We start from the raw sequence: 23,531 nt of genomic DNA, 5'->3' as shown, positions 1-23,531 counted from the left end.
GAAAGATTTTGCCTATCAAACAAACTGCTTCGACTGAGAAATAATAATTGTTGGTTCATGAGAATTATAATAAAGGATCCCCAAGAATTTAGAAATAAAGAAAATGAAGTTGAAATGAATGCCTAATGGATCAGAGGAAAGAAATCTAAAACGAAGGAGACAGAAATGATGCAATTATAGCCAAAAGCAAGTACTCTTGATGTCTCATTACTACATATAACCCAATCGTAGGTGACTGTATGAATTCTGTAATGGAACCCAGTTGGCTAACTCACCATCCATTCTGACATTTTTTTAGTACATCTTCCTGCCCTGAAGAGGCTCAGAGTTATGAACTACATTTCTAAGAGTTCCTTGCATCTGAGGATTTGGATGTGAGTTGGAGTCTGCCACGCAGATGCACTCTCAAGGAGACTTGAATTGGAATGGAGATAAGTAGGGAGTGAGGCAAGGTGCTCTGGTACCCACTGGATGGTGTCTACTGTACTACAGAAGCATGGATCAGGCTGCCCAATTCAACAGGCAGGTCTCTGATTGTGTCAGGGGCAGCAGCTGCCTTGACAACCCGATTCTTGTGATGTACCTTAGGAGATGACCCAGGATGATACTGAAGTCTATTATTTCAGCTCTCCCAACAATTTCATGAACCATTAAGTACCCTGTAATATGTCTTGTTCCACTTAATCTAGCTAGAGTGAATTCTGTCTCTACAAATGGACTTTGACCTAAGCAGTTTTTACTAGGAATATTCAATTATTGAAAAGAGATCAAGAACCCATGACCACCTTCTCAAATCAATGTAGGCTCTTCCCAGTTCTCAAAAAAAAAAAAAAAAAAAGTTGGAACAAAGTGGAATCTTCATTTAATCAATTTTAAATGTTTAGTACCCGTATGGATATTATGGAGGGCACTTGTTATGACAAACATTGTTAAGAACAATTTAAAAATCTTTAGTTTGATGACCAATGAGTTATTGTTGGGGAAAAAAAGTCTAGTACTGATTTGTTATGTTAACTAAGTCGGTCTTATTGGCCAGAATATACATATTTTTCTTCGCTTACTAAAATCAAAAAGATTTTAGATCACATTATTTTCTTTAAAATTAAATGTGATATTTTTCCTTGATTATATGTTCCTTGTAGAAAAAAGTAGAAAAAAGAAAAAAGTTTCTACAAATTACATTATAGAAATCCATAATCCATAAACTTTCTGTCCATATATAACTATTGATAATCCTTGTCTCTTTCTTGTATGTGTATTATTGACATCATATTATATATGCTGGTGTGAAACCTGTTCACTTTTTTTTTCTTTTTTAGAGAGAGAGAGCGCACAAGCCGGGGTAGGGGTCGGAAGGGTGGTGGGGAAGAGAGAATCTTAAGCAGGCTCCACATCCAGCACAGAGCCCAGCTAGGGGCTCAGTCACATGACCCTGAGATCATGACCTGAGTGGAAATCAAGAGTCAGATGCTTAACCAACCTAGCCACCAGGCACCCCTCTTTTTTTTTTTTTTTAATAAAACATCAGATTACAAAAATACCTTTGATGTTCACTAACTTTTAAATTTAAAAAGGATATTACTTTGCAATGTGAGCTTTCTAGTGCTGGGTAGGCAATAAATGGTATTTAGTCTACATGCTGTAGTCCTACTTTTTAAATCCAAACTTCAGTGTTTTTTCAAAATAATGTTATAAAATATTGTTATTGTTATCATTTATTTTCCTTATAACAGGGAAAATAAAATTTACTTGTGTCTACAGTGAAATTAAATTAAATCACTGTTCTTTACTACCCATTTGGTTAATATGTTTATATTATTTTACATAAAATCTGAAACATTAAGTAGGCTAGGTACCAACTAAGGAAATAATATTAGCAACTATTAACATCAGTGAGGTAAGAAACATACTTTGGAATACCTCCATCCTAAACATATCAGTGATACTAAATTACAAACATAAAAAAGATTCCAATTGTCAACACACAGCATCAGGAACCATCTGACTCCTTCTGCCCATCTGGAGAGCATTTCTAAATCCTATGAACAATTAGATAGGGGCAGCCTCACAGGCCTCTGGAGTGAAATGCTTCTTACAAAATCTATTTAACAAGAGGTGAGCCTGAGTTTACGCATTAAAAAAATATTTATGCACCCTATGGCCTTGCTACTCAAAGTGTGTATTCTGGACTAGTAGCATCGGTATTACCTGGGAGCTTGTTAGAAATTCAGAGTCTTGGACTCTACTCTAGATCTCAAGGCCAAATCAGCCTTTTAACAAGATCTTTGACTCTTTTGTATTTGCATGAAAGTTTTAAAGGCATTGCATTGGGAGGTAAAATATATTCTAAAGAGTATTTTTTTTCTCCCATCTAATTGTAGAACTTATGAATACTCCCCAGATGGACAAGAGAGTCAGATGGTCTCTTTTCCTTTCCCATATTGATTCTCTATGTAGTGAGGTCTACTCTTTCATGTAGAAGATATCAGACCACCTTGGGTTGAATCCTGCCTTTACCATTCATATAACCTCTCTGTACCTCACTTTTCCCACCTGTAATAATAAATAATAAAATATAATATTATAATATAATATAATATAATATAATATAATATAATATAATAATAAAAGGAATAATAACAGTATCTCAAACAGTTGTGAGGATTAAATAAGTTAATTCTTTAAAAACTCTTATGGGGCACCTGGGTGGCTCAATTGGTTTAGTGTCTGATTCTTGATCTTGACTTAGGGCTTGATCTCAGGGTGGGTAGTTCAAGCCCTACATTGGGTTATGCTGGGCATGGGGCCCATTAAAACAAAACAAAACACCTCTTAGAACAGTGCTTAGCAGGGCGCCTGGGTGGCTTTGTGGGTTGAGCCTCTGCTTTCGGCTCAGGTCATGATCTCAGGGTCCTGGGATCGAGTCCCACATCGGACTCTCTGCTCGGCAGGAAGCCTGCTTCCTCTTCTCTCTCTGCCTGCCTTTCTGCCTACTTGTGATCTCTGTCTGTCAAATAAATAAATAAAATCTTAAAAAAAAAAAAGAACAGTGCTTAGCACATAGTGTTTAAAAAAGATTCATTATCATCATTATCGAGGTCTGAGTTTTGTGAGCCATTATCTTAAAACCTCATGTCCCACTTTAAGGCTGCCAGATGAATGGTCCAGAGACAAGAATGGTCAGCTGGAAGAACCTGAGATAAGCAGATTTGTCTGAAACTCCTTTAGGATGGGTCTAGGTCTGGCATGAGACTACCATTTAATAGCTTGGTGCCCAAGTGTAATGACCATAGGATATTGATTACTGACCTCTCTTTTCCTAAATTCCATTCATTAAAAGTCACAGAAGATTTTTCAGCAAATTCCCTGAAACCTTATTATCTCTACTTTGTAAGAAAACAAACTTCTTGAGTATAGTAAAAGGCCATTTTTAATATATCTTCTTATTATATAAATTGATGTTGTTGATGGAATCAATTCTGGCACCTTTCCATTCCTCTCTTTACCCATTGCAAATAACTTAAGTAAAGATGATAGACTGAGTGAAATGGAAATAATAAGAACCTGATTTCATCCCTCACCAATCATCTATAAGAAAGAAATGTGCCATGCCAAGGAACAATTAACAGCCAAATATTTGGGCTCTAACCCTAACATGGAGCCCTAGAGTACAAGGAGAAATCCTATTGCCTAGGTCACTGCTTATGAAAATATACAAATAAGTCACCCAAATGTCTTGTTAAAATGTAGATTCTGTCCAATTTTCCCAGCACCATTTATTGAAGAGACTGTCTTTTTTCCACTGTATATTTTTTCCTGCTTTGTCAAAGATTATTTGACCATAGAGTTGCAGGTCCATATCTGGGCTCTCTACTCTGTTCCACTGGTCTATGTGGCTGTTTTTGTGCCAGTACCATGCTGTCTTGGTGATCACAGCTTTGTAGTAAAGCTTGAAATCAGGCAACATGATACCCCCAGTTTTGTTTTTCTTTTTCAACATTTCCTTAGCAATTTGGGGTCTCTTCTGATTCCATACAAATTTTAGGATTGTTTGCTCCAGCTCTTTGAAAAATGCCAGTGGACCCTGCAATTGCACTACTGGGTATTTACTCCAAGGATACAGATGTAGTGAAAAGAAGGGCCATCTGTACCCCAATGTTCATAGCAGCAATGGCCACAGTCGCCAAACTGTGGAAAGAACCAAGATGCCCTTCAGTGGATGAATGGATAAGGAAGATGTGGTCCATATACAGTATGGAGTTTTATGCCTCCATCAGAAAGGATGAATACGAATACCTAACTTTTGTATCAACATGGACAGGACTGGAAGAGATTATGCTGAATGAAATAAGTCAAGCAGAGAGAGTAAATTATCATTTGGTTTTACTTATTTGTGGAGCATAAGAAATAACATGGAGGACATGAGAGATGGAGAGGAGAAGTTGGGGGAAATTGGAGTGGGAGACAAACCATGAGAGACTATGGACTCTGAAAAACAATCTGAGGGTTCTGGAGGGGAGGGTGGGCGGGAGGTTGGGTAAGCCTGGTGGTGGGTATTATGGAGGGCACGTATTGCGTGAAACACTGGGTGTGGTGCATACACAATGAATTCTGGAACACTGAAAACAAATTAAAAAAATAATTTTTTTAAAAATGTAGATTCTGAGTAGGGCCTGAGATAGATGTTTGGGCCTGAGAGTCTGCATTTCTAACAAACACCCAGGTGAAGCCTATACTGCTGACCCAACTTTGAGTGAGAATCAGGCTGTAACTGCTTACATCTAAGTAAGTCAAAAGGATTCTTCTTCACCTGACTGCCTGAGCCCCCACCCAAATCTGGACTCTCTACATTAGTAGTTCTCAGTCCCAACTGCACATTACAGTCATAAGATCCTTGTCCCCACCTCCAGATGTTCTAATTTAACTGGATTGTGGTTCATGGGTAGAAGAGAGCCAAAAAGAAAGAGTCAAAAAGATATGATTCTGGGAAAGGTTTGACTTTTCATCCCTCTACATTAACAATGAAATTCTCCCTTGGCATTGTGAGCTAATAAAATAAACTTGCCCTTGACCTTGATTCAGACTTGGGAGTAGGGGATCAACAAGAGTGGGAACCCTTGAGCTTTTGGTGGAGGTGAATAATACTGCATGTAGTCAACATGGAGGTCAAACAATTTTAATACAGCAGTCCCAGAATGGTTTTTAAAATCTAAGACTAAAACATGTTCTTGGGAGAAAACTAGATCCAGGAATTCAGGAATGCTAATTTGCTCTGATCAAAGGGACCACAAAGTTTGTACTCACTTGGGGGAACAGTATATACATATGCATATATATCAATATCTATCTACATAAATAGATGTATGATTTTTTTCTTTGAGGACCTTATGCTCTAGTGCTCTAGTGAGGGAAATAAAATGTGTGCAGTAAAGGGTTAACTCAGCAGGTCCGGCTTGCTCACACTCTGTACATTTCAAAGAAAGCCTGTTTTTATAGGACTGGCCCTGGGTTAACTCCTGGGTGATAATCTCTGAGCCTTTAGAATATCCTGGCCTCTTAAGCATGTTTTTGTATGCTTGAGGCCCTGGACGATGTTGTATCAGTTTGATCTCTGGGGAACTGCAGTCTGAGTAGTTACGGTTTGTCATGTGGGCACTGCATGCCTACATGTTGGATTTCCAGTAATAAATCTGGATGCTAAGGCTTGAGTGAGTTTCTCTGGCTGGCAACCCTTCACATGTGTTGTCCTGTATCATTGCATAGAGAATGAAGTTCATCCCCACGTAACCCCATTAGGAGGAAACACCTGAAAACTTGTGTCTGGTTTCTCCTGGACTTTGTGCCATGCACCTTTCTCATTTGCTGATTTTAATCTCTATCCTCTCACTGTAATAACTGTAACCATGGGATAACAGTTCTTCTGAGTTCCGTTGAGTCTTTTTTGCAAATCACCAAGCCTGAGTGTGGTCTTAGGAACCATTGATAGAACACGGAATAGGCGAGACTAATCCTGGATCTCCCCATGAGGAAGTTTATTTGGGAGGTGATCCAGAAAACAGAATAGAAAGAAGGAAATAAAGTACATATTATTGTGTTGATCATCACTGTAATTGTCTATGGCTTGTTCCTGGGACATTCCGAGGAGCTATGAGATACCTCCCAGAACTGTCTTCCTGAAACATGGTGGGAATATTTATTCACCCTGCGCCGCATCAGTGATTTTCTTTTCAGAAGGATATTGGCTCCTTTAAATTTTGATCACTTAGATTGTAAACTCCTGAGTACATGTCACCCTGAGGCATCAAAAAGTCTCCAGAACAGAAACCAGGAGGTAGTTAGCAAAGCCTAGGCAGGGTGTTGTCAGAGCTGTGCTAAGCTGGTTTCCATAGCAGTGGCTGGAGTAAACGATGGCAGAAAGCACGGGAAGCATAAGAACTATTTATTTCAGTCCACCCCTTGTGCCACAAGATCCAGTTGTTTCCCTGTATTAAGTCCAGTCCAGAAGCCTCAGATAGTGGTTGGCCACAATCTTTATAAAAGATTCAATTAGGGGGCGCCTGGGTGGCTCAGTGGGTTAAGCCTCTGCCTTTGGCTTGGCTCAGGGTCCTGGGATCAAGGCCCACACCAGGCTCTCTGCTCAGCAGGGAGCCTGCTTCCTCCTCTCTCTCTCTGCCTGCCTCTCTGCCTACTTGTGATCTCTGTCTGTCAAATGAATAAATAAAATATTTTGAAAAAAAAAAAAAAAGATTCAGTTAGGAAGGTTAATGGAACAAATTACAGTGACTACTGCTGCAAATGGTCTCAAGGCTACAGCTGATATTTATGCCCTACCTCTTCCATTGTCCATTCTAAATTCCCTTCCCTCTGGGCCTGCAACCTCGGCCAGCAAATTGCAAGCGGTAGGAAGTAAGCATCTGGACCATTGAAAAGGAAATATACGAAATGTGTTGGATGATTGTTAAAACTTAAAGTGATACACTGTCTGGTTCTGCTGGACCCCATGCATGGGAATGGTGGCTGGTTATATAAATAATAATTTATTTTATGAGTTGCTGTTACTGAAAGGAATATGCTGTATCCTCAATGTGTTCTGAGGTGGAAAAAGGAGATCGAAAAACTACTGATCTAGAAAATAGCTAATATTTGAAAACTTGATTTAAATTTAAAATTTTCTAGAGAGTAAAGAAATACCTTGATTAAATATGTACAACTGATCGTGCATAATCTATGAGACAAACACTTTTTATACTTATATGAGAATTATGACCTGTCATTTTCTTAGTATCTGCTGGAATCATAATACTGGTCACTAAGGCCCTTAATTTATTACAGTAGTCTGATTGTATTAAGACAACAAAATAAAAATTTAATGCCATCCCTATTTAAATCAAATCACCAGAGAGGCCTAGATTTAAGAAAAGCTCAGAAAGAAGAAACACAGACACAGGCACTCATATATACAAAATAGTGTTCTCTGTTTCTGTTTGAACTAATATCCTATTCAAGAAGTTAAAACTCAGTTTGATGTCAGATATACATTTATCCAAAAGACATCATGAAGTCAAGAGTTTAGTCATGCTTTCCTTCTTTCTGAATAGGTAAACAGGGCAAACCTATTTAAAGAAGTTAGGAAGGGGACACCTGGGTGGCTCTGTCGGGTAAGTGTCTCCAGTCATGATACCTGAGTCCTGGGATCCAGCCCCACATCAGCGGCGAGCCTGCTTCTCCCTTTGCCTGCTCTGCCTGCCACTCCCTCTGCTTGTGCCTCTCTCTCTCTCTGACAAATAAATAAATGAAATCTTAAAAAATTTAAAAAAAAAGAAAATAGAAAATATTCACATTATGACGACAAATGCTATGTGTAATTGTATATATGTAATCTGATATATATAACAATTATATATAATATGTATGTATATATAATCATACATATACATGTACATATAATCATTTTGTAAAAAACATAAGGTGAGGGATACCTGGCTGGCTCAGTCAGTAGAGCAAGAGACTTTTGATCTCAGAATTGTAAGTTTGAGTCCCATGATGGATGTAGAGATTCCTTAAAAAATAAATAAAATCTTAAAAAAAACAAACCCATAAGGTTAGATAAAACTATAGAAATTTACTATCATTGTTGTTGTTGTTGTTGTTATTATTATTTATTGTTAAGGTCTATAATTCCTGTCTAAAACCCATGGAGCTAGATGTGTGTCAGTTCAAAATTTTTTAGACTTTTGAAAAGTAACACCATATATTTACAGTATATTACAAAACAACTGCCATTTGGTCTTGGAAAGAATCCTGTAATGAACAAATAAATATTTATGCTACAAAATGTTGAAAATTCACACAAAATGATATAAATGATATAAATAAATGGTTATGAGTAGTCTTTATATTTCAGGCCAAGTTTTGCTACCAAATTAATTTAGCTTATGTTAGGTTTCACTGCCAAATGAGTTATGAAACCTAGCTTGGGGCTTTTTGGATTTTAAAATTGCAGTTATGAGTTTGTGGACTCTTCCATTATTTTCACTGTAGAGCTCAAACTTGAATTAAAAAGGGCCAATATCACCTACGCCCAGAATGTTTGCTCAGTGTCAGTGCTTAAAGCCCCACATACGGCGGAAAGGAAACAGGTTTTTTTTTTGTTAGACCTGGTTTGAATCAGACTTGAGAAAATCACTTAATTTCCCTGAACTTCATTGTTCTCAGCTATAAAATGTTCATAGTAACTCTGTGGACCCTCAACATTCCACAGGATGTATCTTGAGATCTTATAAAATTACAAACTTGTGAATCTCACTAAATAATTCCCTAACAAAATTCAGTCTATTTTTTAGTGAACCCGTTACTTATCCACTAGCTAATCTTTTGTCACTTGCAAGTAGTGAGACAGTCTAAATAGAGCTTATAAAAAATGAATATTCAAAAAAGCAGTTGGAACAAAAATTACTGTTGTTGGTTTATTTCTCAATTTCACATACAACATCTCTTAATCATTTATGTGGAGACATGCTTTATTCTTCATATATAGCTGAATCTTGCCTTGGGCATGACACACCCATGAGAAACATCCAAATATGAAAATAAAATGTGAGGCTTAACTAGGACTTTTTAAAAATGTTTTATTTTATTTTGAGAGAAAGTACATGTGAATGGAGGGATAGGGAGAGAGAATCTTAAGCAGGCTCCACACACAGAGCCCAACGTGGAGCTCGATTTCATGACCCTGAGATCATGACCCGAGCTGAAACCAAGAGTCACAAGTTTAGCCAACTGAGCCACCGAGATGCCCCAGCTGGAACTTTTGGTACCATGAAAAGAAAGTGCTTTTGAGGGTCTTTACTTAAAAAAAAAAAAAAAAATGTATGGAAAGTTTTGAAAAGAACAGTCATTTACATGTAGTAATTCAATACTATGAACTTAAAAGATCCCCTAAGAGATTGAGGGAAAAATAGTAAATAATTTTTAGATAATGGTTACCAAATCAAGGGAAATTTAGATACTTAAATCTGCAGGAAGCTTATTCATAAACAAAAAAGGCTTCTGGAAATAGACATTTCGCAGATGTTGTTTTTAATATAACGCATGACCGGTATATAATTTCAGGGCCTTTTGTGATGTTTAAGAATCCTTCATTTAAGGAGATACAGGATTTGGGGACTGTCTAGAGCCATTTACATTTACCATAATCACTTACAATTCATTGAGCTTCAGTACAAATCATAAATCTACAGTTGTACAGGATAAAATTAAATAATCCAGGATGCCTGGAGTGTGTCATTTTTTGTAGATAAGATTAAAAAAAATGAGTCAAATGAATTTCAAGATTTTGAGATTAATAATGAAAAAGGCAACACTTCAATTCTATCTCAGACTTAGGGAATTAAAATTACTCTCCCGAAATCCTATCTTCACAAAGTAGAAAGTCACAGAATTAAATAATCAATCAAGCCTTGGGAAGAAAAGAGACATTATCCACTTGATATCTTTATAAGTTTTAAATGAGTACTATGTGTGCCTGGAAATGAAAGTCTCCTATTAAAGCTCCAGACAGGCAAGGGGACCCTTCTCTGTTCCCAAGAGAATGTTAATAACGGGGAGAGATGATACTTAGAATGAACTATTTTCTTTGGACTGTCCTCTGACCTAATAAAAATGATCAGTTATCTTGTGTGACTGGATCTAGATGATGTCCTTTCTGGAGGGTCTTACTGTGGTTTTTAAAAATGGCAACCATTATAGATGAGAATGCTGATAGTTGGCAGTTGTGGTATCACTAATAAATATAAAAACTAGATTCTAATAAATGAGAACAAAAATAATACATTAGAAGTCTATATCCAAAGATAATGTTTCTTTCTTATTTATTCATCTATTATCTGGGCAAGTTATTTATTCTCTTGAAGAGATTGAAAATAATGCTAATGATTTAATACAATTTGGTTACAATGTCTTTAAGTAGTTTTCCATGCTTCTGGGATAATCAAAGTGCCCACTAGAATGGCTGTAATCAAAAAGACAATAGCAAATGTTGGCAAGGATATGAAGGAACTAAAACACTCATACGTTGCTGGTGGGAATGTAAAATTATGTAACTACTTTGGAAAACAGTTTGACTGTTTCTTAAAAAATTAAACATAATTGTGCCATATGAGCCAATAATTCATCTTCTACTTGTCTACCCAAGATAAATGAAAACATATGTGAAAACAAAGACTTACCAATGAGTACTCATAGCAGCATTTTTCATGCTAGTCAAAAAACAGAAACAACCCAAAATGCTCATCAACAAATGAATGGATTGAAAAAAATGAATGGGTAAATAAAATAAAGTATATCCACACAATGGAATATTATTTAGTCAATAAAAGGCAATGTGGCACACATCTATACTATAATATTAATGAGACTCAAAGATAGTGTGCTAAGTGAAGGTAGCCATATATAAAGGGCTGCATATTATAGGAGACAATTTATACGGATTTTCCTGAAAGGGCAAATGTGTGAAGAGAGAAAATAAATTAGGAGTTGCCTGGCCTGGGTGTGGGTTTGGGCATTACTCGAAAATGAACATGAAGGATCTTACTGAGATGATGAAAATATTCTAAAACTAGGTTATATAATTGCTCATCTGGGTAAATTTACTAGAAGTTATTCAACTGTACACTCAGAATGGGTGAATCTAATGTTTTGTAAAAAAATAAAATAAAAAGCCAGATGGAGAAGAGTATATTCATGTATGATTCCTTTTATATGAAGTTTAATAGGCAAAATTAGTCAGTGGTGTTAGGAGCCAGAAATTGGTTGCCCTGAGGTAAGAGTGGGTGACTATTAACTGGAAAGGAACAGAAGAGAACTTTCTGGGGTCATGAGAATGTTCTACATCTACATCTTATTTTGGGTGGTAGATACCAAATTATTAAAGGGGATACAACTGTTAAAGCTTGACATACTGAGCACTTAAGATCTGTATGTTCTGTTGCATGTAAATTATATATGCATTAGAAGTATAACAACAATTCCTTAATACTACCAAATATCTAGTTTCAAATCCCCTAATTATTTATATATATGTGATTTGTTTAAATTAGTATTAAACAAATTTCACACATTGCCTTTAATTGGTGTGTCTCTCAAATCTTTTTTTTTTTTTTTTTCCCTCAAGAAAAATAACAAGGAGTGCCTGGCAGGAGTATGAGACTCTTGATCTCAGGGTTGTAAGTTCAAGCCCCACATTGGGTATAGAAATTACTTCAAGATATATCTTAAAAAGAAAAAGAAATACAACAAAGTTGATTTATTGGTAGTGTGTTTTGCACATACATTTCATTTACTCTATTTTTAGTACCTTTTTGGGAAATTATATATAAGAAAATTCAAAGTGTTCAGTGCAAGGGTGTCTGGGTGGCTCAGTTGGCTAAGTGTCTGCCTTCCCCTTGGGTCATGATCCCAGGATCCTGAGATGGAACCCTACAGGTTGGGCTTTCTGCTCAGTGGGGAGCCTACTTCTCCTTCTCCCTCTGCCTGCCACTCCTTCTGCGTGCGTGCTCTCTTTCTCTGTCAAATAAATAAAATCTTTAAAAAACCCCAAAACCAAAAAAACAAAGTGCTCAGGGTATGTAGCTTGATGATCTTATAATATGTACATGTATTTCTAATTAGAAAAAGTAATTTAACCACATTGTACAATATATGAAAATGAGAGAAAATAAAAACAACCATAATTACCTTTTTGTTTTATTTCTTTTTATCTTTTTATACAACTACTTCTTCTTCTGTGAAATTATATATATAATATACAGTATCTATAATAATATATATATATAAATTATATTTATATATATTAATAATAATTATTATTATTCCTTCCACAGGCATATGTTCCTGAAGAAATGGTCAGATTTGTAGCCATAAATCATAGGAATGCAACCATATTGAATTTCAAAGCCCCAAGCATACTATCTGATACTACTCTATCACGGTCATATCGAAGAGGTAATTAGCAAAAGGATATGCATGTGTGCAGCAGCATTATGTACAGTCACCTGTCTTTGGATGGATTGATTTCTTTCTCTAGGGTAATGCAAACCTGCTGAAATTTTCCCGAGGACTGCAGAGGTCTTTGTGATGTTTTCAGGGGAAAAGATACTGAAATTTTCCATACGCAGGCCCATATTCACTTTCCAGTAGTTTTCCAGTTAGCAGAAGGAATGAATGTACAGGTCTTTCTTTTGACATTTTCAGGTTCTCAACTGAGTATGTTTTCTTGTAAATGAAGTCATGTCCCAGCATATGTTTTGATCTCCTATTATCAGCTGACTTGCTGCATACATGGGTTTTTTGAAAATAATTTCCATGTAGCACTTGAAGCATTGATGTTTCTGAAATCTCATTAACTTCCATGTAAATGCCAGGTTTTGCGAGGAAGAAGAAACAATGTTAAATGATGGGAACCTTGAGGTTCGGGTATTACTTTTACAAGCAACAATTTTTCTCAGTTTGGAAAAGGTCATACCTTTTTTAAGTATGCTCTTGTGGGGCAGGAGGAGAGAGGATGAGGGGGGAGGGTGCTGCTGTTCCTTTTCCTGAAATGTAATGAGATGCAATTGATCTGTCAACAAAAACGACTTTCAAAAACTACAGTAAAATCAAATCAACACAAACAAGATTATCCAGAAGTGACTTTTGAATAAAAGTGGCTATCCTACTTTCTAAATAGCTTTGAAAATACCAAAAGGATGAAAACACATTAGAAAGTAACCTAACGTTTTCAAGAGTTTACAAGAGCCGGGTGCGTGGGTGGCTCAGTTAAGCATCTACTTTTGGCTCAGGGCATAATCCCAGAATCCTGGGATTGAGCCCGGGGTTGGGTTCTCTTGGGCTCTCTCTCAGTCTGCTTCTCCCTTTCCCTCTGCCTACTCCCAAGCGCATGTGCTCTCTCACTCTCTCTATCTCAAACAGATAAATAAAATCTATTAAAAAATAAAAGGTTATGAAAGCCTTTTCATAAAATGGTGGAGGAGCAATTGGACATCTATCCGTCCATCTAATTGGACAAAACCTTGACTTAAACCTTATACCTTATGTAAACTTTAATTTAAAATTAATCACAGACTTAAATATAAAATATAACACTATAAAACTTTTAGGAAAAAACATAGTGAAAACATTCAGAACCTAGAGTGGGTGAAAAACTTCCTTTCAGATGTGACACCAAAAGCATGATCCATAAAAGGAAAAATGGGATAAACTGGACCTCATCAAAATTAAAACCTTTGTGGGACAGCTGGCTGGCATAGTCAGTAGAACATGCAACTCTTGATCTAAGGGTTGTGAGTTTGAGCCCCGTACATGGCATGGAGTTTACTTAAAATAAATTTTAAAAAAAATTGTAACTTTTGCTCTGTGAAAGATCTTGTGAAGACGATGAAAAGCCAAGCTACAGACTGAAAGAAAATATTTGTGAATCATGTATTCCACATAATACCCTGTATCTAGAATGTATAAAGAACACTTAAAACCCAATAACAAAACAAAACAAAAAAGGAGCAAGAAACATGAACATACATTTCATTGACGAGAACATACAGATGGCAAATAGGAAATGAAAAAATGCCCAACATCAATATCTCTTAGGGAAGTGCACATTTAAACCACAAGAAGATATCATTATACAGCATCAGCATAGCTAAAATAAAACATAATGACAACAAGAAATGCTAGAAAGGATACAGAGAAATTGTATCACCCACTGCTGATGGGAAAGTAATATGATACAGCCATTCTAGAAAATAGTTTGTCAATCTCTTACAAAAATTAAATAAGCTCTTACCATATGACCCAGCAACTGCATTCTTGGGCATTTATCCCAGATAAGTGAAAAGTTATGTCAACACAAATACTTGTACATAAATGTTCAGAGCAGCTTTGTTTATAACCAAAACCTGGCTGCCCTTCAACAGTTGAATGGCTAAACAGAATATAATACAAGGAACATACTAAGGATACAACTTGGAAGGATCCGAAGGGAATTATTGAGTTTTTAAAAAGCCATTCTCCAAAGGTAACATACTATATGATTCCACTTATATAACATGTTTAAAATAATAATATAAAGGAAGAACAGATGGTTGCTAGGATTTAGAATGAGGATGTGGGGGCTGGGTATGACTATACAGGGGTAGCATAGGGAGCTTTGTGGTGATGGAATTGTTATGTCTTGATCCTGGTGGTGGATATAAGAATTTATGCATCTGGGGGCCCCTGGGTGGCTCAGTCATTATGCATCTGCCTTCGGCTCAGGTTCATGATCCCAGGGTCTTGGGATTGAGCCCTGCATCAGGCTCCCTACTCCTCAGGAAGCCTGCTTCTCCCTCTCCCACTCCCCCTGCTTGTGTTCCCTCTCTCACTGTCTCTCTCTCTGTCAAATAAATAAATAAAATCTTAAAAAGAAAAAAGAATTAATGCATTTGATAAAATTGTGTAGAACTACACACACACACACACACACACACACACACACAAAACAGAATATCTGAATAAGTCCTAAGGACTGTATTAATGTCACTTTCCTGATTTTATTTTATTTTTAGAAATATTTATTTATTTGACAGAGAGAGAGATCACAAGTAGGCAGAAAGGCAGGCAGAGAGAGAGGGGGAAGCAGGCTCCCTGTAGAGCAGAAAGCCCAATGCGGGGCTCAATTCCAGGACCCTGAGATCTTGACCTGAGCCAAAGACAGAGGCTTAACCCACTGAGCCACCCAGGTGCCCCTCCTGATTTTCTTTTATTATTTATTTATTTAGGGTGGTTTTTTTTCTTAAACTGATTTATTTGACAGAGAGAGAGAAAACGAGAGTGGGAAAGGAAGAAGGAGGCTTCCCGCTGGGCGGGGAGCCCAACACCGGGCTTGATCCCAGGAACCTGGGATCATGACTTGAACTAAAGGCAGACACTTAAGGACTCAGCCACCCAGGCGCCCCACTTTCCTGATTTTAATATTGTCCTATAGTTATGCAAGATGTTGCCTTTGGGGAAAACTAAATAAAGAACACATAGGACCTGTCCGTATACTTTTTTGTAAAAAGAACTTCTTTGAATCTATAATTATTTCAAAATAGAAAGTTTAAAAACATTATGGGGGCTTGAGTCCTGTGCTTATTGAGAGAAGTCTGGATGGTATGTACATACCATTGTAGTTGTTTGTTCCATCTCCTTCTTCTGCCTTTCCAAAGAACTGGTGGGTCTAGGTCTTGAGAATTTCATGCAAGAAAACGGATTCTCCTTTTTTTACGTCTGTTCCTCCTATTCTCGACATTGCCACCCTTCATGGTGAGATTTTTTTTTAAATGGAGAAAAACCGGGGCGCCTGGGTGGCTCAGTGGGTTAAATCCTCTGCCTTCGGCTTAGGTCATGATCCCAGGGTCCTAGGATCGAGTCCCGCATCGGGCTCTCTGCTCAGCAGGGAGCCTGCTTCCTCCTCTCTCTCTGCCTGCTTCTCTGCCTACTTGTGATCTCTGTCTGTCAAATAAATAAATAAAATCTTTAAAAATAAATAAATAAAATTAAAAAATAAATAAAATGGAGAAAAACCTCAGAAGTTTTCAAAACCCTCTCTTCTATTTGAAGGCATCTCTTCCTCCTCCACTTGCTTACCATCACCAACACAGTAAAACTTACGGTGCACTTATTTTGTGCCAGTTACTACTGAAATTTTTAGACACCCAACTTAAAAGGAAGATGGAAAATTCTGACTTGCCTCATTCTGCAGGCCAAAGGATGAACCTTTCTTCAGGCATGACTGAATGTCAGCACATAAAACAATTTTGATCTCTTCTCTCTTGTTTTCTTTCTTCATTTCTCATCACAACTTGGTATCGTTCTAAGACAGCCCCTCTCCATGTAGCTCCCATGATCTATGTCAGACTCCCAGAGAAAAAGAAAGCCTTTGCCATAGCCCCTGTGCCAGTCCAGGGATTGTCCCTTGAATTGTATGAGTCTTACAAAAGAGGGAAGTGCCGGTCTTCCAAAGGAAGGTATGTCATGCAGGCAAAAAATTATACACTCTTATGAATCATAAAAGCTGGACCTTTCAAAGGTCAGTTATCATCTCAGATCTTCCAGCTGGTGGTGGTGTGACCATGACACAAAGCCAGTTAAGTTAGTCCAGCTGTACTGCTCTGGTTCTCAATCCCGAGGTCTTACTGCCTCCAAGGATTCCTGCTCTTCTGGAGAGATCGTCCCAGTGCCAAACAAGATTTCTACATTTATTTTTATTTTCTACCATATGTTTATTGACTTAAAAAAAATTCTGGGTTCTGAAGTCTCCCAAACTGAGTAGAAGAAAATAGGAAACAGAACCCAGGAAGATTCTAAGCAATGCTCTACACAGTGAAGGATCTCTTCATTATTCCCCTATGATTTAAGGGTGTATCATCATTTACAGAGTGAGATATATGCTTAAAGATTATACAATATTATAAATAAAAATTTTACAAATTATATTATTCCCTTATTCATATATATATATATATGTTGTATATATATATATGTGTGTGTGTGTGTGTGTGTATAAAATTTTAGTGCCCACTATGTGCCAGGAACTCTCAACAACACCAAGAACAAGAGACAATAGAATAATATGGAAGTGAATATAAAATAAGTCTGCCTTTTTTTTTTTTTTTTTCCAAATAGGCTCCACACCCCACTTGGAGCTTAAAGTCATGACCCTGAGATCAAGACCTGAACTGAAATCAAAAGTTGGATGCTTAACCAACTGAGCCACCCAGATGCCCCAAAATATGTGTCTTTAAACTGATAAAGATTAAAGTCCCGACTTGGAGTTGTCTTTTCCATAAAGGGAGACAGATCATAAACAAAACAGCAACTATATTGACAGAGTTATCTAGTAAGGTTTACCAGGTGGTCATGTGGTAGTAAGTGCTAAGGAGGAAAAGTCAAGCTGTGTAAAGGAGGTAGGAAGGGCTGAGAAGTAGAAGAGTGCTATTTATTATCAAGTGATCAGAGGAGGAATATCTGTCTCCAGATATATCTGTCTCCAATGCTTTGTCCAGTATAGAATTATGATGTGGTAGATAGGACAGGAGTTGGAGGCAATTCCTTGATATATTTTTAAGAGAATGAAAGTACAAGGAGATAGAAGGGTGAGAAAAGGAAGTTCAGGTTGATTTTGATTGACCAATGACAATTGCTACAGATCAACTGTTGGCAATTGAACCAATAGACATTAAACATATAGATGACAGAGAATAACAGGGTGACCTGCTTGGAAACCTACTCCGTTAAGGCAGTCATTGTCTTCACTTTATTTTTCAATTTTCTCTAAGAAGTAAATCTATTATCTTGTCTATTTCTGCTTTTTTCCCCTAAGCTGTTTAAAAACTCTTCAAATTAGGGTTGAAACTCTGTAAGATTGAAAGGAGCTTATATCTGAAAATATACTAATGGGTGAAAACATAGGAAAAGAACCTGTGGTTCATTTTTGAAAGAAAGGGATTTGATTACAAATGAACAAAGACGTGGCATTGGCTAATTTTATTCTTTTCAGAAATTTCTTAAAATAATATCAACTAGTATTTAACTTAGAGCAGTATGACATACATATATATACAACTTGCAGCATTTTGTGTCTGCATAATCCACTTAAAAAATCAGAGCTAAAAGTATTTGAGACACTAGAGATAAAATGAGTAGTGATTGCTCCTTTTATGAGACTAACTGAAATGTCACTAATTTTTATATTCAGAAACTTACTCCAGGTCTCTTTTGATTATTTTAACATTTTTTAGAACGATCAAATTATACCATTTTCTTCTCTTTCTTTCAATTACCTTTGACCAAATGCAATAAGATTTTTTATTTGAACATGTCTATGTAAGGAAATTATGTATTTTTTCATAAGTACCAGATATCTTTAGAAAATACAATAATGTTTTAATTCATTTTTAAAAAGATTGAAAACCATCTGGTGATTAAAAACTGGTTTTACCAAGATGGAATTGGGAGGGAGACAAACCATAAGTGACTCTTAATCTCACAGAACAACTGAGGGTTGATGGGGGGAGGGGGGTTGAGGGGGGGGTGGGATTATGGACATTGGGGAGGGTATGTGCTATGGTGAGTGCTGTGAAGTGTGTAAACCTGGCGATTCACAGACCTGTACCCCTGGGGATAAAAATATATTATATGTTTATAAAAAATAAAATTAAAAAACAAACAAACAAAAAACTGGTTTTACAGTTTACTATATAGAAATAATAAAATTTACTTTATCTGCCCTTTTATTTTTATAGCTATCATTTAATTGTAGGTTCTGTTTTTATAAAACCTCATATGTCTTGAAGTGTCTGTTTTTCTGCCAGCTTTGCCCTGATGTGATTCATAAATATGTCAAGAAAATCTAATAAATCTTTCATTAGTATGTATTAATATTTTAATTGCAATTTAAGGAACAAAGAAGAGATTCTGCCATCAACTGATTGAATTTTTTTTTTATCAGCATGTTTCAAATTAGCAGTAACAGTTCTGCTTTTCTGCAATGGTTTTGCCCTCAGAACATCTATCATGTGAAGAATCTAGCCCTGTGGGCATTGATGTGATCACAAAAAGTTATTGACTTTTGCCTTAAAAAAAATTCTCTTATTACTTTTCTTGAAAGGAATTTATCTCTAAAGACTTGGAGATAAACCTGTGCTGCTTTCAGTCTGCATGTCAACCTTCCCTAGACTGTGCTGGGAAAATTCATAGACAAAGGTTCATCCTACATGAGTACAGGCAGCAAGTAACCGGAAGTAAAGAAGATGGATGACAGGTGGTCTTAGATAAGTGGTCTTAGAGAAGACAAAACAAGACACAGACTTTTCAGCATTTTGTGAGTCTATAACTCTTATAGCTGACACTGATTTAATAAATGCTCACTGAATGAATGAACAAATGAGTGAACGAACGAACGTCCTATAAAATATTCAAGTTGTCATTATTTCACAAATAGAATCTACTTTCCATGTTTTAGATAATGACAATATTCATAGTTAACAGTTATATCAAAGTGACCATAAAGACAAAGGTTCTCCATCTGGGTGTAAATGAAGTATTTCCTGACCTGAAAAGAAAAAAAAAAAAAATCAAAGCTAGTGACTATAGCATAGCCATTGATGCAAACATGGCTTAAGTGAATGTCTTCAAAAAGTGGGAGAGGAGGATCTCATGGTTGCCAAGAACATCCAGGAATTAGGGGTGCCTGGGTGGCTCAGTCGGTTAAGCGTCTGCCTTTGGCTCAGGTCATGAGTCTAGGGTCCTGGGACCAAGCCCTGCATCAGGCTCCCTGCTCAGCGAGGAGCATGCTTCTCCTTCTCCCTCTACCTGCTCCTCTGTCTGCTTGTGCTCTCTCTGCATCTCTCTATCAAATAAATAAATAAAAATCTTTTTTAAAAAGAACACCCAGGAATTAAATAACAAATTTCAGATATTTCATGCCAAAAACAGATAAAATTTTCCTGTGCTAAATTTTTAGCGAAGACTGCCACCATCTAGTCCAAGAGGTCACCATCATCGTATCTGATCTGGATTTCTTTCTTCTTTGAAAATTGAGGTATAATTCACATACCATAAAATTTATCCTCTTCATGTGTGGAATTCAATGGTTTTTAGTATTTACAACACTGTGCGGCCATCACCATTGTCTAATTCCAGAACATTTTCATCACCCTAAAAGGAAACCCCCTTACTTATTAGCCACCATTTCTGTCTCTCCCCAGGCCCTGGAAACCAGTCATTTGTTTTCTGCTTCTGTGGAGCTGCCTCATACAACACGTGGCCTTTTGTGACTGGCTTCTTTGACTTAGCAAAACATTTTCAAGGTTCATCCAGGTTGTAGCAAGTATTAGACCTTTATCCCTTTTTATGGCTCTCGTATGGACTTCGGCAATGTCCTCCCACCTGATCACTCTGCCTGCATCTACTTGGGTCCTTGAGAACCTGCTCACCTTTGAAGCCAGAGTAATCTTTTTCAAATATAAATCTTATCACCTCCATTATTCAAAATCTTCCAAAAGCTCTTTTACTTAGAGAAAAATTCAAACTCCTTGCCATGTCCTCCAAGAGACTTCAATGATCAGGATCTGACCCTGTCTACTTCTCTGACCTCAGCTACCGACACCCCACCCGCTCTGTGCCAGTGACCTCTGCTTCTTTAACCTTTCTGGCTTATTTCTGCCTCAGGGCCTTTGTACCTGATGATACCTTCACCTGGGCTCTTCTTTGACAATTCTTCCCATGACTGGTTTCTTCTTATCTTTAAAGCATCACATAGCATCTCCTCAGAGAGGCAAGGTGAGATAAACCTGTTTCAAGTATCTTTTCCTTAACTCCCAGTCACCTTCTATTAATGTATTATCTTGTTTTAATTTCTTTATTGTATTTACTACTATCTGAAATTGTTTTGTTTTATCATATTATTATCTTTATCTCCTTGAAAATCTGTCAACTCCACAAAGGCAGAGACTTTAAATGGCTTGGTCACTGCTATATCCCAAGCTGCTACAAGGGAGCCTAGAAGGTGCTTAATTAATATTTAAAGGATTGCATGACTGACTTGCCTAGAGCTTCTAAATCTTCTAGATCTTGCCCCAATTCTCAATTCCTAAAGCTGGGTCTCTTTACCTATGACTGGACTTTCTAATGCCAACTACTTCTTGACTGGATTTGTCTCTATTGCTGACTCTTTCATTGTCTGACATTCAGCCCTTCTCTAACGCCCTCCGTGACAACTTTTCTGGACATCCCTATCACAGGCCAGCAGGTCCTGTTAACCTATAGGTCCGTGATCAAAGTGAGCCTTCATTCTTATAGGTTTAGGGCAGAAAGCAAATTTCAGTTGCCCATTTGCAATCAAGAATGCAAGAGATAATGGGTGAGAGGAATCAGCATGGTACCCAGAATCAAACTTTCTGACTTGAACAGAGTAAGTGGGAGTACTTTAGATGCCATTCTACCCTTGATGGTACAAACTGATGTATAAGCTCAGTTTAACTAATGTGAACTTCTAGGTAGAGATTGGAACGTTTGCAACTGAATTGTTAAGTGTCCCATGCAGAGATTCTGGGATCTAACTTCTTTGGACAGAGGGGTCCTGTGGCACCAGCTTCATTTCATTGAGTCAATTGTGGAATCCCCAATCTTTGCTCCTGGGTAAATAAAGTGTCTATCTTCATTCTCTCATCTGTCTTCTCTTATCATTCAAGTCACGTAACGGCATGACCACTAGTCTGCACATCTTGTCTTAAGCATTTTTTCAAAAATAACTCATATAGAGAGAGGTAGGGGATAAGCCATAAATACGGAGAAAATATTTGCCAAACATTTAACCAACAAAATGTCCAGGGGCGCCTGGGTGGCTCAGTGGGTTAAAGCCTCCGCCTTCGGCTCAGGTCATGGTCTCAGGGTTCTGGAATGGAGCCCCGTATTGAGGTCTCTGCTCAGCAGGGAGCCTGCTTCCCCCTTTCTCTCTGCCTGCCTCTCTGCCTACTTGTGATCTCTCTCTCTGTCAAATGAATAAATAAAATCTTTATAAAAAATTCCAGAAAGCATTCCTATAATGAGTAATTTTTTTTAAAAGGCAAAACAAAACAAAACAAAAACCCAAAAAATGCTAACAACCCAATGGGGACAAGAAACAAATGGGTATTTCACTGAAGAGAAAGCAATGATGGCCAATACATGTGTGGAAAGACACTCACCCTCATTAATGCTGGAAACTGTAAATTAAATCCATAATGAGATGCCACACTCACCAGACTGGTAAAGATTTTTGCAAGGAAATTTCATGCAGTGCTGGTGGAGTGCAAATTGGTATAACACACTGGAAAACAATTTCAAGCAGAGTTTAACCAGATTTTCTCCCATGATACCTCTACTTCTAAGTATATACCTGTGAAAACTCTTGCACATGTGCACCGAGGGACATGTACAAGGACATTCAGAGCCGCCAGGTTCACTCAGAAAACACTTGTAATACCTAAGTTGTTTCTTTTGCTGTCCTGCCAGGGGGTATAAAAAGCATTGAGGCCAGTATTTTCAGGCTTCTCTGTTCTCACTGACATCTCACTCCCCACAGGCTGCTGAGGCTAGCTATCCTCTAGTGCCCCTCCGAAACCCAAGGAAGACTGGGGAATCAGAGCCATCTCCATCCGCTGACAGCCTTTGCACTACCTTTTTACTACTTTGGGAATAAATCAAAGCATAAGCAATCTTGACTCGAATCTGCTCTCATCCATCCTTGATTCTGAACCATGACTCTAATCCAGCCTTGTTCATGTGCTAACATGAACTGTATCATGAACTTTATCAGATACATGAACATGTATCTGAATACAGATAACTTAAAAAAAGGTAGTGAATATTTTTTTTTTTCACATTACCTGTCAGGATTATATACCTGCCTCCATTACTGACTATCCCAACCTGCCTTGTAAGACAGCTCTTTGAGTATGGATTTGGGGTCCTTCACCAAGTTCTAATTTCTTTTAGGGAAGTTCCTCCTGTTACTTAATGTTCTAGTCCTTAAGGGCATGCTTTGCCTATAGTGGGTGGTATAGTGCACATCTAATTCATTAAAATCTCCAACTTAGAGAAGGAACGTCTTCACAGAGGGGCCTGCCTCACAGGCTGATATCCTCGGGCAGTTTAACATCTCCAAGCATCATCAGATGAAAATCATAATACTTTTATATCCCAGAGATGCCATGAGTGTTATATTAAATAGCATGGGAAGATGTCTCTTAAGAAACGTTAATTATGGGACGCCTGGGTGGCTCAGTTGGTTGGACGACTGCCTTCCGCTCAGGTCATGATCCCGGGGTCCCGGGATCGAGTCCCACATCGGTCTCCCAGCTCCATGGGGAGTCTGCTTCTCCCTCTGACCTTCTCGCTCATGCTCTCTCTCACTGTCTCTCTCTCAAATAAATAAATAATAAAATCTTTAAAAAAAAACGTTAATTATGTCCTTT

At 37.4% G+C, this 23,531-nt stretch overlaps 1 long non-coding RNA gene across 1 annotated transcript; it reads left to right on the top strand.

The window, feature by feature from the left end:
• Positions 1–20,822: 20,822 nt before the first annotated feature.
• On the top strand, positions 20,823–22,776 carry LOC125093740 (uncharacterized). Its single transcript, XR_007125328.1, has 2 exons — positions 20,823–20,856; positions 22,640–22,776. It is a non-coding gene; the product is annotated as an uncharacterized LOC125093740 (long non-coding RNA).
• The last annotated feature ends 755 nt before the right edge of the window (positions 22,777–23,531 follow it).

The sequence above is a fragment of the Lutra lutra genome, chromosome 2, assembly GCF_902655055.1.
Source record: "Lutra lutra chromosome 2, mLutLut1.2, whole genome shotgun sequence".
NCBI classification, from domain to species: Eukaryota; Metazoa; Chordata; class Mammalia; order Carnivora; family Mustelidae; genus Lutra; species Lutra lutra.
The sequence above is the reverse complement of the archived record's forward strand: the minus strand, read 5'-3'. Positions and strand labels throughout refer to the sequence as shown.